Here is a 12,486-nt window from a genome sequence, read left to right on the forward strand (position 1 = left end):
ATAAAACAAGTATTCCTCGTCAGTGGTCCTAGACGTGTTGTAAATGAAGAATGTGCCCAGTGAAATTAATAACACTAAAATCAAATCTGGAACAGCAGTTGTTATTTTATTGGAATGGATCACAGACACAATACAGCCCTGCTTTATTCTAGTTCACAAGAGTTCCAATGCAACAAACTTGAAAAATATTTTTCTGTCAAGTCCTCTGCTCATGAAAAACTTGAATTGCAATAATGCCAATTTAAGCTTTTAGAAAGTATAAACATTGTGTTATATCAAACATATTCAACAACTGTAACTGCAATTTCAACTTTAGCATGCAAAATGTTTTTAAAGAATTTAGTTGTGTGGACATGATAAGTCAAAATTAATTACAAATTAGAGATTCATTTTAATGAATTCTGTTTATTTCAGATATCACTAATGATAATTTCAGTGACTGCAAACTGTCTGCTGGAAAAACAATTTTCAAGGAACAAACTTTGCAGGTAATAAAACAAAAAGCCTCAATACCCCAAAAGTGTTAGAGACCCAAATACCAGTCTACCTGAACATAACAACCTCAGCATTTACAAAAAATATACCACATTTATATTCACGATTACCCTCTCTGTTTACACTTAAATACATTATATACATGGATTGTCCATGTCTTTTATCCGTCTCAAAAATTGCACATTATCTTACATAGATCCTTCAACCCACTGTCAAACAACAGTCAGCAACAACTGCTATTCATTCACAAAAATCAGTCTCTCATTATTTTACACTCAAGTCAAACTCATTCTGCTTCACAAATATGACAGAGGCCCCTTAAGCTTCACAAAGCCTATGCAGTGTGTCTCACGCTGTCTTTCATGAAAGTTAAGGCAAGGAAAGTGAAACAAGGATCACAGTTCTGTGTTGAGAAAACACTTAAGCTTGAAGGAAAAATCCACTCTAAACACTTAACAAATGAACAGGTATTGTCATGTACCATGCATTTCTGGGCTAAATTAGTTTTTTTCCTCTTATTCAATACATAACAAGCAAAACATTGTGTTAAAAACATCTCCTACACAGCTACAGTGGTGTTAAATGGTAAACGATTTTTAGACAATCGAAGGCGCCTTTCAAGTTGTACAAGAATTCTGTAGTCAGATGGGCAGAAATCCATAATGAAATATTTTCTGCTTGCTCAGAATCCTTATGGCAAATGTAGGAAATCACTAACTGAAGGAAAAATAAACTAGTCAGTCTGAAGGATGGGCACACCAAAACAAACACGTAGAACGCTTGATCACAGACTAATTCCTGGAATGCACACCACAGTTTGATGATAGAAAATGGCACAAGAGGAGGGCAGATTTGTCTTCACAAACCTCACGGCCTATCAGCTGGGACAGTCCAGCTCCTCAGTGCTCAAGAACTCCCCTAACATAAATTCATGTTGATTGTAGATAGGCTCTAAATATGGGTGTGTCTCTATACAGTGCATTTGTCTTGACCTTTCTAAGTGTCTCTGCTCAAATTCCTCTGGTTGCATAGGAGGGGCTTGGATGGTAGGCTTCTGAGCCATGGGCGAAAGAGGCACCGGGACAAAGCTTTGGTAAACAACCAGCGGTGGGGTCAAGACATCAATGGGAGATGCCTGAGGAATAGTGCCGTCTGGTGGCTGTACTGGCAGCTGCACATAGCTGCCTGTTGTGGGATCAAAGAAGGTTTTTGTCTTCAGCTGTACTGGCATGTCTACAACAAAGTACTGCCCGGAATCTGGATCCTGGAGGAGCTTACGTTGGGTCACAGGGAAGGACTGCGTAACTATGGCATGCTCAATGCTGGACTGGCGAGACAGCTGACTGGCATGGCTTGACTGGCGGGACAGGGGTAAAGGTTGAGGTACTTCCATGCTGTATGCATCAATGCTGTGGCTTCTTCTCAGTGGGTTGTCTCTGCTCGACTTGACTTTGGTTCGGCCTCTTTGCTGAAGCTCATCCATGAGGGATTTCTCAGTGCATTGTGCCCTTGGATCAAACTTCTCAGCACTGAGCCTGCATTCTGTTTTATCTCCCAAGTACCTGTCAATGCTTTGTGATCGGTGGAACAGTCTGTCCATCACTGGTCTCCCTCCGACATGAGCTTTGTATACAGGAACATTACTGATGACCCTATCGCTGCTGTAATGTCTTTGACCTGGTTTATCCCGAATGTGTCTGTCACTGCTGCGACCTTGCCTTTCTGTTGCCACACTGGGTCGTGCTTCTTTGATCTGGTTAGTGCTTTCCCTCATATCCTGGTGCTGTCTCCGAGTCTTGTGGTTTATTTCTGTTCTGTCAGAATTGTGGTTTTCACTATTGTTGCTTCTTAATTCATGGAGCTGCTCACTTCTGCCCCTGATAGTTTTACCTTGGTGATTTTCACTCTGATAATGACCTTCCTCCACTTTTTCTCTCTGTTTTTTCTCACTACTCTTGCTGTTTCTACTGCTGTTGCTACTTTTGTTCTCAGATTTGTCGATCTTCTGTCTCTCTGCTCTGTGTTTGCTGCTGCTTTGAGACGACTTGTGGGTGTATTTCTGGGCCTCCTCCTTCTTCATTCTTCTGTTTGTCAGTTTAATGGCTCTGAGAACAGCCTTTTCAGATTTGGGTAAGACAGCTGGTGGTTTGGGAAACCTTGTTGGGATTCCATTGCCACTGCAGTTGGATCCTGAGTGTTTACAAGGAATCTTTGGCACTTCATGCTCTACTGTCACGCCGGCGTTCATTCCCGTCTCATCAGCTGCGTCAGCTGTGCTGGTTGTTAAGCTGTCCACACCCTCAGATGATGGACTAACCCCAGAAAATCTGTCTTCCTCCTGTAGGACAGTGAGGAACTGTCCAACTGGGGGTTTCTTTGGGTATTCATTTTGTAGATTTGAAGGAGACATCAACAGGGGAGTTGATTGGTTTGATAAAATCTCTTTAGGTTTGAAGATTTCTGCTGGATTAGCCAGTGGGACTTCTGGATTTTCCTTTGCTAGATGTAACTCCTCCTCTCCCCTCTCTGAACCACTCAGACTCCCTCTTGGTGACCAAGGTTGTAAAGGCTTCTTTGGCTTATTACTAAAACTGTTGTCTTTTACTTTAAATAAGGCAGGGATCCCCAGAGTCGGTGAAAAAGTGTCAGAGGGCGATATTGGAATCTGATTATTTTCATCTTGAGTTAAGCTTTGGTCTGCAGTGGTATTTTCTTGCTCTTTGCCTTCGTTGTATGCCACTTCTCTGTCTTTTTGACAAGATGTTATTGGTCTTTTTACAACCTTTGACTCACTTTCATGATCATTTAAAGAATAATATTCCACTTCAGGCCTGTCTGAATCCTGCTTCATGTTTTGTGAAACATGTTTGTCATTGGCCTCCTCCACTTCTCCAACCACGTTCTCCAGTGAGTGGTAAACGTTTGACTCAGTCTCAGTATTTCTGTGTAGTGCACTGTCCACAGAGAAGTAGGATGATTTTGAGGACAAGCTGGCTTGATCAGGTGGGCTCTGGTTAATACTATTTAGCAGTAGTAAGGGTGATATTATCATTCTAGGAATTTCACTGACAGCCTCTGTATCCACATTTATTTCTTCAATAGGTCTATATATTTTGTCTTGTTCACCTTCTGCTGCTAGATTTTTAGTAACATTGTTGTCTGGTGTGTTTAAATTGTCTGACATTAAAGTAGCATTTCGCTTTATCTTGCGTGTTTCATGTTCCTTAGCGTTGCTGCTTTCAGATGTGCCTTGGGTTGAGGTGTTCATATCTATCTGCAAATTATTTGCCTCTTTTTCATCCTCCCTGTTTTTTGGTGATAAGTACAGTCTGTTTTCAGAGTCTGGGTAATCTAAAGGTACAGTGGGATGACGTGTAACTGTGTCAGTTTCAGTGATTGATTTTAAATCTGCGTTATTTACCACATCCCACATCACTTTTTCAGAAATGATCTCACTTTGGCTGGGTGCAGGTTCTTTTGTGGACAGGTCATTTCTTATTTCTTGTTTTCCTGAGCCTTTCCTATTCATCTCTTTTAAGCATTCCTCACCATTTCCATTCCTGTTAAAGACATACTCATCTACATCTCTCAAACTATCTGTCTCTTTAGTATCACTTACATCTTTTCTGTTGCCTTCTTTTTTGCTCCTAGGAGGAACAGGAGGAGCATCTAACATTTTATCTCCAATTTCATTTGTCAGATTTTCACCACTCTTTTCAGACATCTGTCTCAAATTTATCTCCTCTGATTCATAACTAGGATTATCAGCTGGTTTATCACTAGCTTGTTTAGCTTTAGTTTTAAGTACTGAGTGCAGCTCATTGCCGACCTTGTCCATGCCTGGTAGAGCTATTCTACCACCCGATCTATAGGTCTCACTAAGTCTTGGTTCAGTTTGTGATAGGATCTGTCTCATGTGACTGTAGTCTCTCAGGTCACCTAGCCTCTCTTGTAGTGTAAGAGTCTGGCCGTTTTGATCATTCGTTCCATCTGTCACTGAGTCTTCCAAAGCTTTTTCATGTCGCTGTACCTTTGATATGAAACTTTCATCATTAGCAGGCTCCTCAGATGTTAGGTTTGGATGCTGTTCTGTGAATTTATTGTTTCTTTTCTGCCTCTCTGAGATGATGTCCTCAAGTGCCAATTTGGCTTTGTCATAATTGTCATTTATAAGTGCTTTGTTAACTATGACATTACTGTCTAACTTTGTAAAAGGCTCCTGCTTTCTCTGCTCCTTCTCTTTCTTTGCAAATAGGTCTCTCTTAGCCAATGTGTTCCCCCTCATTGATAACATGCCCTTCTTTATACTACGAAGCTCCCTTGAGATCAAATCATTCTTAGCCCTCGCCTCCTCATCTATGTTGATAATCCCTAGCTTGCTTTTGGTATTCTCTAGCATATGTTCACCAAGTCTTGCTCTCTCAAGATCTTTCAAAGCTTGCAAATCATTAATTATATGCTCACCATCTCTGAGTTTTCTTAGTGCTATAATCTCGTCATCCATCTTCATTCCTGCATTCACATTCAAATCGCCCCCCTCATCTTCCTCTACCTGTTCTTCATTGATCACTCCATATCTCTGATATTTTATATAATTGTTTTGTCTGGTTGAGAATTTATGTTGGAGCTTCCCTTGTTCTGGGACACATTCATTTTCTAAATCCAGTTTCACATTACCTAAATCTTCTTTATTGGGTTTGTCAACATTATGGGTTTGTTGTTTGTCAAGAACAAGTTGAATATCAGATTTAGCGAAATTTCTCTTTGGAACTGGAGGTGGCTCTTTCTTGACATTAGTATTTCTGGCCACCAGTGTTGCACTGGTTGAGTCATTTTTAATTTGAGATAATATATTGTTGTGTTCAGGTATTGAACTCTCTGTCTTGCTGCTAAACATTTCCTTTGAGTGGCCATCACTCTTGTCTATTTCTTTTTCCTTCAGTTCTTCTGTTTCTGAAATGGGTTTATTGATGCTGTCTAACTGAGCTGCAGACAGAGCTTTAGTTTTTGCTGCATTAATCGCTTCCCTTGCTGCTCTGATCACATTCATTGTAATCATGGTTTGGCCACTGGTATCTTTTTCCCTAGAAGCAGATTGTGCCTCAAAGTCTTTATCTTTTGTGTCTTTAACCAACCGTTTTGTTTTGTCTGGCATATTTGGGTGTCTTTTTCCTCCTAATATATTTGATGACAATTTGTCATTCTCAGTTGCATGGGGTGAAATTATGGGTGAACAGTCTTTGTTGGCATTTAAAGTACTTGATGAAAACCCTACTTTTGGAGAGAGCTCTTTGTTTAGCATGAGTGATGAAAGTTGATTAGTTGGTTGGTCCATGTGTGCAGGATCACTGCTGCTCACAGGGACTTGAAGATATTTCATGTCATTCTCAACAGGGCTGGCTTTCTTGTACAGATTCAGTGAGGGATAGCTTTGCTTTTTAGCCACTGGGCTCTTGTTTCTCTTTGAGTGTATAAAGGGGGAAATGGGATTTTCATCACTACTGCTGCCTGCAGCCTCCTTTTTGGTTTGTAGTAAATTTGATAATAAATAATCATCTGACAGAGGCCTGCCAGTATCATGCTTTGTTAAACCAACAGTTGGAGTGCCAGTAGATTTCAGAATAGGACAGCAAACGGCCTGTCCATCTTTTAAAAGGGAAGGAGTGCTTACGCCAGATGCATTGTCCTCAGAACCAGCTTGTGAATGTTTGAGATGATCTGACTGTGGAGACTGAGTGCCATCCTCAGGCAAATCTAAAGTTTTGAATTTATGTGGACTGTAATGACTTTTCATCCTTTTCCTGTTATCTTTGAGGTTGAACAGGATACTAGATGCAAGGGATTTGTAGCTATCCCGCTTGCTTGGAAGTTCAGGGGTCACTTTGGATTCGGAGTGTGGTCTAAGTGGAAGGTCAAGCACAGAAGATGAGAGGACTGCTTGGAAGACATCTGATGTTTCTGTCGGTTGTCTGGAGGGAATGACGGGAGTCATCAGCTGGCAGATGCTGAATGGCGTAGAGGCCAAGGAACTGGCTTCCTCAACTGCTTTCACCTCCACAGATCTAGCTTCCTTTTTGACCAAGACAAGATTTTCATCTACTGTCTTTGAATAATTGTTCTGACTTGGTATCCCAGGCTGATTACCAGGAATAGCACTATTTGCCCTGGACCTGTTACACCTCCAGGGGGCAGCACTCCCATCGCCTCCGTCTGATGAGCACCTCTTCTCAGCTGTAGTGGCTGAGGGCTTTGGCAGGACCTTTGGTGGAGGAAGGGGAGGGATGGGTTTAGGAGCGGTGGGAGGAGGGGACTCAACTGCTGCTTTCTGACATGACTGTGCCTCCTCTGTATGCAGTGTCTCTGTTTTATGAGCCTCTGTCAGCTCCTTGTAAAATGGTAAGTCATACCATTTAGGGATATTATCTAAGGGCAGAATAGAGGTGGCTGTATCCTCTTGGACAAAAGAGTAATTTCTCCATGTCTGGAAAGGACTAAACTCACTGTGGAGGAAAAAATTTTTGATGTTAAGTTTCCTTAGTTTGATCATGGATTTCCCATTTTTGATCTTTGTAGATTTCCCTGAGGGAAGGGCACTGCGTTTGCCTGTTTTGTTTGAATGTCCATCTGTGAGATTGGTGTGATAATCGGAGGAAAATTCCGATAGCTCTCTTTGGATACTACGAAGCGCTGACTTATCCCAGGATTCTCCATTCGTGTCTGTCACACCTCCATTTTTGATTAGCATCCCCTCACAGCTTTTCTCTGTGGCACTTAATGCCTTGAGGAAAGATGACATGTGAGACACGTTCTTCTGTTTCTGCTGTTTCCATGGCTGGCAAGTATTTTTGTCATTTTTATTTTGTCCTTGCTTTTTTGATTCCATATGTTGAGCCTTTTTAAGAGGGTCCCCCACTAAAGGTTTGTGGCAACTGAAAGGCGAGTATCCACACAAGAACTCATCATTATAAACTGCATCGTCTCCAACACAAATACTTCTGAAGGCTCGATCAGTGAGAGTGCTGACCTCGCGGTCAGTCTCATCCATGAACAAGTCAGTGAAGCCATTGGGGAAGCGATGGTGGAGCATGCTCCCCACCCGATGGCTTGTGTGTCGCTTTTCCACACCACTCATGATGTCAACAGGTGTCTTTTTGTCTTGTGCATCACCGGTATTGCCCCCTCCACAGTTGCTGCAGCTCTGTAGCTTCCTTTGGCTTTCTTCTACTTCAGGTTGACATTAGGGAAATGAGGGGAGACATAAATTCCCTTAAAAAAAAAAAAAAGTGAAATTGGTGTCAGTTTTTAAACACTGTGGTTTTAACTAATGTAGGTGCTCATTGTAAGCATTTATCTTAACTTTTGTGCAGTTTAAAGCCTGACAAAAAGGCAGTTTAATTGATATGAGTACTATAAATGTTTTTGAACTCTGTAGTAGCGCTGATTACTTTTATGCATCCAATGTGTCAGCTGTCACTATGCAGACAGCAGACAAACACTTCATCCAGCACCATGCGCTTGGCTATTTTAACAGTGCATAGTGTCAGAAGTTGCGACAAGAACAACGCTTAATCCGTTTATAGGAGCAATATTACAAAAAACGAGCATTACCATTGTTCACTTGTGTGCATTTTACTCCACACTGATCCCTTTTGAAATGCAGCCATAGCTTTTTCCAAGGTAACACATTTGTTGGGTTAATACAATACAACTCATCTGAAAAGCTCTATAACAATACGTTTGCCAGCTGTTCACCACCACAGAAAGCAGGAAATGCAAGTAAATCATAACACCAGTCACAACGCTCCTCAGCAGCAGCTGTTCTACTGTAGCTTATTTTAGCTGGGTGAGGTCTTAGAATAGTTCATTAACCCATTTATATGCGCTGACCTGGGAACATAGCCACTGGCATATAATTCAGTTCTTGAACTATGTACACAACCATGATTCTCCTTATAAGTAGATGAGGTTGACTGTGGCAAATCTGAATATATTTCATGATTCAATGGTTTCCTTGATTGCCATTACTTCAAAATGATATCGTTTATAATATAATGTGGTATTTAACATTAACAGTCAAGGATGATTTGAAAAACACTGGCAGGCAAAAAATAACTGCAGCCAAGATATTTATTTGTGATTATTTTATTATTATTCATTTTCATTAAACCCTAACAAACCAGGTAAAACTGCTAAAATCTAGTGATTTTGCTGTATCTTGCGCCTGTCATACAGAATACTTTGGCTTTTCTGGAGACTTTGGTCACCAACAATCTTCAAGCTCTCATAACCAAATATCACTTAGGTACCACGGTACTTTCCCAGCACCTGCTTGTGTATTTATTCCTCAAGAACGAGATTAGCCCAGTTAACTACACAGTATAAACATATAACCATTGGAATAGCTTATAATTTTATATTTTCCTCATAGATATCTAAGGTATGAGTGTAAATTATATGGCCATGTGTATAATTAAGAATTTTAGTCCAGTAAAATTCAGACATGCAGAGGGGCCAGTGTTCTGTGGGATGTTTTGAACATTAATGTTTAGCCAAAATCTACTGTAATCTTATATTCTGATTACTGGCTCTTTCATGTCTTTGTATATAATCACATTGCTCCCTCACCTTGCTGATGGGTCTTTCATGCTGAGTGTAAGCATCTCAGACTCTGGTATCGAACACAAATCTTCAATGTAGAATCCAAGAATCCAGTGCAGAACCGCCTGCTGAGAGTAAATTCTAGTTACCAGTTGTCACTCACTCATTGTAAACAAACATTCCTGTTGAAGAAAGGAGTAAAACTCACCAAAGTAGGTCAATCCCTCATCGTTCTTCAAATGCACTGGTGTGTCCAGGCTCCTGATAGCGAGCTCAGAAGATACCAAAATAGACCCACAAGTTGGTGTGGCCAAACTGAGCAGCAACACAGGACACAGCTAGCTAGCTCACACTGGAATAACCAGTGGGTGTCGAGTGGCAGGGCAAGGCAGGCCACCGGGCTGAAATGGACACTGTCATTGGTTATTTTTGTATTCCAGCAATGAGAGCTGATAGGCTCCCACATGGACCCTCTCTTACTGTTTTAAAAGATGACAGAGGGCCTTCATCACTGAAGAAGAGGAGTCAGTCATTTGTCTTATTGGAGGCAATACACAGGGTGAGGTGTAGTCAACACCACTGGCTAATATTTAGCTGCCTACTCAATCTAACTCTGTCACCCAGGAACAAGTTCGCTGATATAGCTCATTGCATCACACATCTCCAAATGAGCATGACAGTTCCTGAAGTGGAGATTGGTAATTGGAGGCACATGTCTGCTGACCAACTGTGACGGGGATGGGCTAATTCTTGTTGTTCTTGTTCTGTTTACTAGGCTGTGTTGTGGACAGGAAGGTGTGTGACCGGGCAGTCTAGTTTTAGGACAAATGCAGCTGTTGTTGCTGTGAGATTAAGCTGAAATGGAGGAAGCATTTAGTTGACTTGTTACCCTCTGTGAGTCAGAGGAAGTCATGAGGTCACATTTGAAGCATAACCCTGCACATTACTACATATCTAAGTGGGGAGGGTTGAGTTTTTGAGAATTAATGTGTGGTTCAGCTTCATAAAATAGCACTTGCTTACTACCTGTTGGATGTATTGCAGTATAATTATAGTTATGCAAAGGTATGTTGTTCCTGTTCTGTGCAAAGTTTCATTACATTACACAGTTAGCATGTCCATTAACCTTTGAATGTAGGCAATAAATGAGTTTTTAATGTACTAAATAAAGGTTTCAGCTGAGTCCCCCTTGACCCCAGCAACGTCTCCACAGGGCTGGTGCCTCAAGGTGCCTTACTGAAGCCAGTCTATTTCTGTCATGTTGTATTTCATAGGGTAATAGCCTGCCTCAGCGCTGACTGCACCGTCTCCACTGGGCTAACCTTGCACACTTTCTGCTAAATAGACAAATACTGTAAACTAGCACAGTCTCTGAAAGTGCATGGATTAGGTTAAGAGGTCAGTTAATACTGTTCTCCCTTGATGTGCAATAGACATTTACACAAAACATATTTAATTTTTAATCAGTTTCTTGTATTTCAAAGCATATAGTTATTGCACGTGTAAAATGCTGTCATGCAATGTGTTCATTTTTATCAGGGAAAAGTCCCTGCATTGTTGTGAGGAGATTGACTTACTTGCTAAGCAGTTCGGGAAGATCATGTTGTGAGCAGAGACTGTAGAGCATTTTCCTTTTACTGTCTGCACTCATGCCTTGCCCTCAATAAGGCCTAACATGGGCCTCCCACTCCTCCCTCTTTCACACCAAACCTCCTCTCGTCTCTTTCTCACCTTCCTCTGTTTCAATCCAGCCTTCCAGCGGTAAATTGGACCCGGTGTTTGTGCCAACTACCATTTAGTGAGCAAGGGTAGAAGGGTTATGCCCAGTGGAAGAGACACAAACAACACTCAGTGTGGTGGAAATTCACAGGTCACGCATGTGTCAGTGATGCTATATGTAACTCTTTAGGATTCAAATGAGTTAAGATACAGATGTGTGTTGTCTCTGGGACACTGAGTTCCATTAGTAAGGATGATTCAGGGACATGTGTGATGTAGAGTATTGTCTCAACCAGCACCCTGAGTTTCATGTTTGTGCATGGGGAATATGGCTTTAACCAGTTGAGTGTGGAACCTCTCAAGATCCTCTTGTCTGATACATGTCTGGACATGTGGGCCAAAGATCTATCAACTGGGAGCAGTCATGCAACTCTGTATGTACATCTCATACTCTCTGATCATAATAAATATGATATGTTTAAGAAGGCAACAGTCACTATTAGAGCTTCTCTTTTCTTCTAAGACTTTCTCCCCATTTCAAACCATACTTTTGAAAGAGTTGTGTGGAAGAATTTACACAGAAATTCAGACAGATATTTATCTATATTTTGGACAAAACATTTCCAGTCATGGAAATATCTCTCTTTTATCATTAATCAGTAGCAGCCTAAGCTGAGCCTCTAGCAGACAGTTATTGCATATTAAATTGTAATAACCAAAACTTGCTGTTACTTTTTACAGTGATCTGACCAACACTACTGATTATTTTGGCCCCTAAATACATGTAGTAACCAGAGAATAAAAAAACAGCTTTATAAGCAATGAGCAGGCAGACAGGTGAGTTGGACAAGACAAGACACTCCAGAATGTGGTCCAGTCTGGCAGACATAGGATCCAACTTTTGTTTGTGCCTGTATGACTGACACCCACATGTGTTTTGGTTGGCTCTGACACCACGGGGAGCCACACTGGCTCATGTTCCTTCGTGCCTGCTAAGAACTGGAAGAAGCAGGCAGAGGGTTGAGTAGCCAAAAGGACAGACATGCTAGTAGACCCAGGTATGGGAACTCTAGGATAGCTGAGGTTGATCATACAGTAGAAGATATGAAGACCTAGAATATCACAAATAATGAGACAGCAGAGAGAACAGTTCCTCCAGTACAATCAACTAAAATCTATAATTAAGTCAAAGATTAGTGTAATCAATAACCCACTACAACCTTCCAAATTAATTGAAGAGATCATGAAAATTACAGGTTCCAAGAAAATAATATCCAAGCTATATAAACTCATATAAAATACATATTCAACAATAACAATACCAAAACTCAAATGGGAAAACAATTTAACTCTCCCCCTTAACTTCCTACTTCTGGACAGAAACTTGCAATAGCATCTTTTCTATGACCAGCAATGTAAACTTACAACTTATACAATACAAGACCATATACAAGACCCATATTACACAAGGTAAACTGTTCAAAATGGGCTTTACTGACACAGACATCTGTTCACAATGCACTCTAGGTTGCACCGACAGTTACTTTCATGCTACTTGGACCTGCCAACCAGTTCATTCCCTCTGGATAGCAGTGACAGAGAAACTCTCCACCATCTTGGGCTGTAGAATCCCTCCTTCTCCATCACTTTGCTTCCTCGGTAATATCAGAAATC

Source organism: Monopterus albus, unplaced genomic scaffold (genome assembly GCF_001952655.1).
Source record: "Monopterus albus unplaced genomic scaffold, M_albus_1.0 scaffold392.1, whole genome shotgun sequence".
NCBI lineage: Eukaryota > Metazoa > Chordata > Actinopteri > Synbranchiformes > Synbranchidae > Monopterus > Monopterus albus.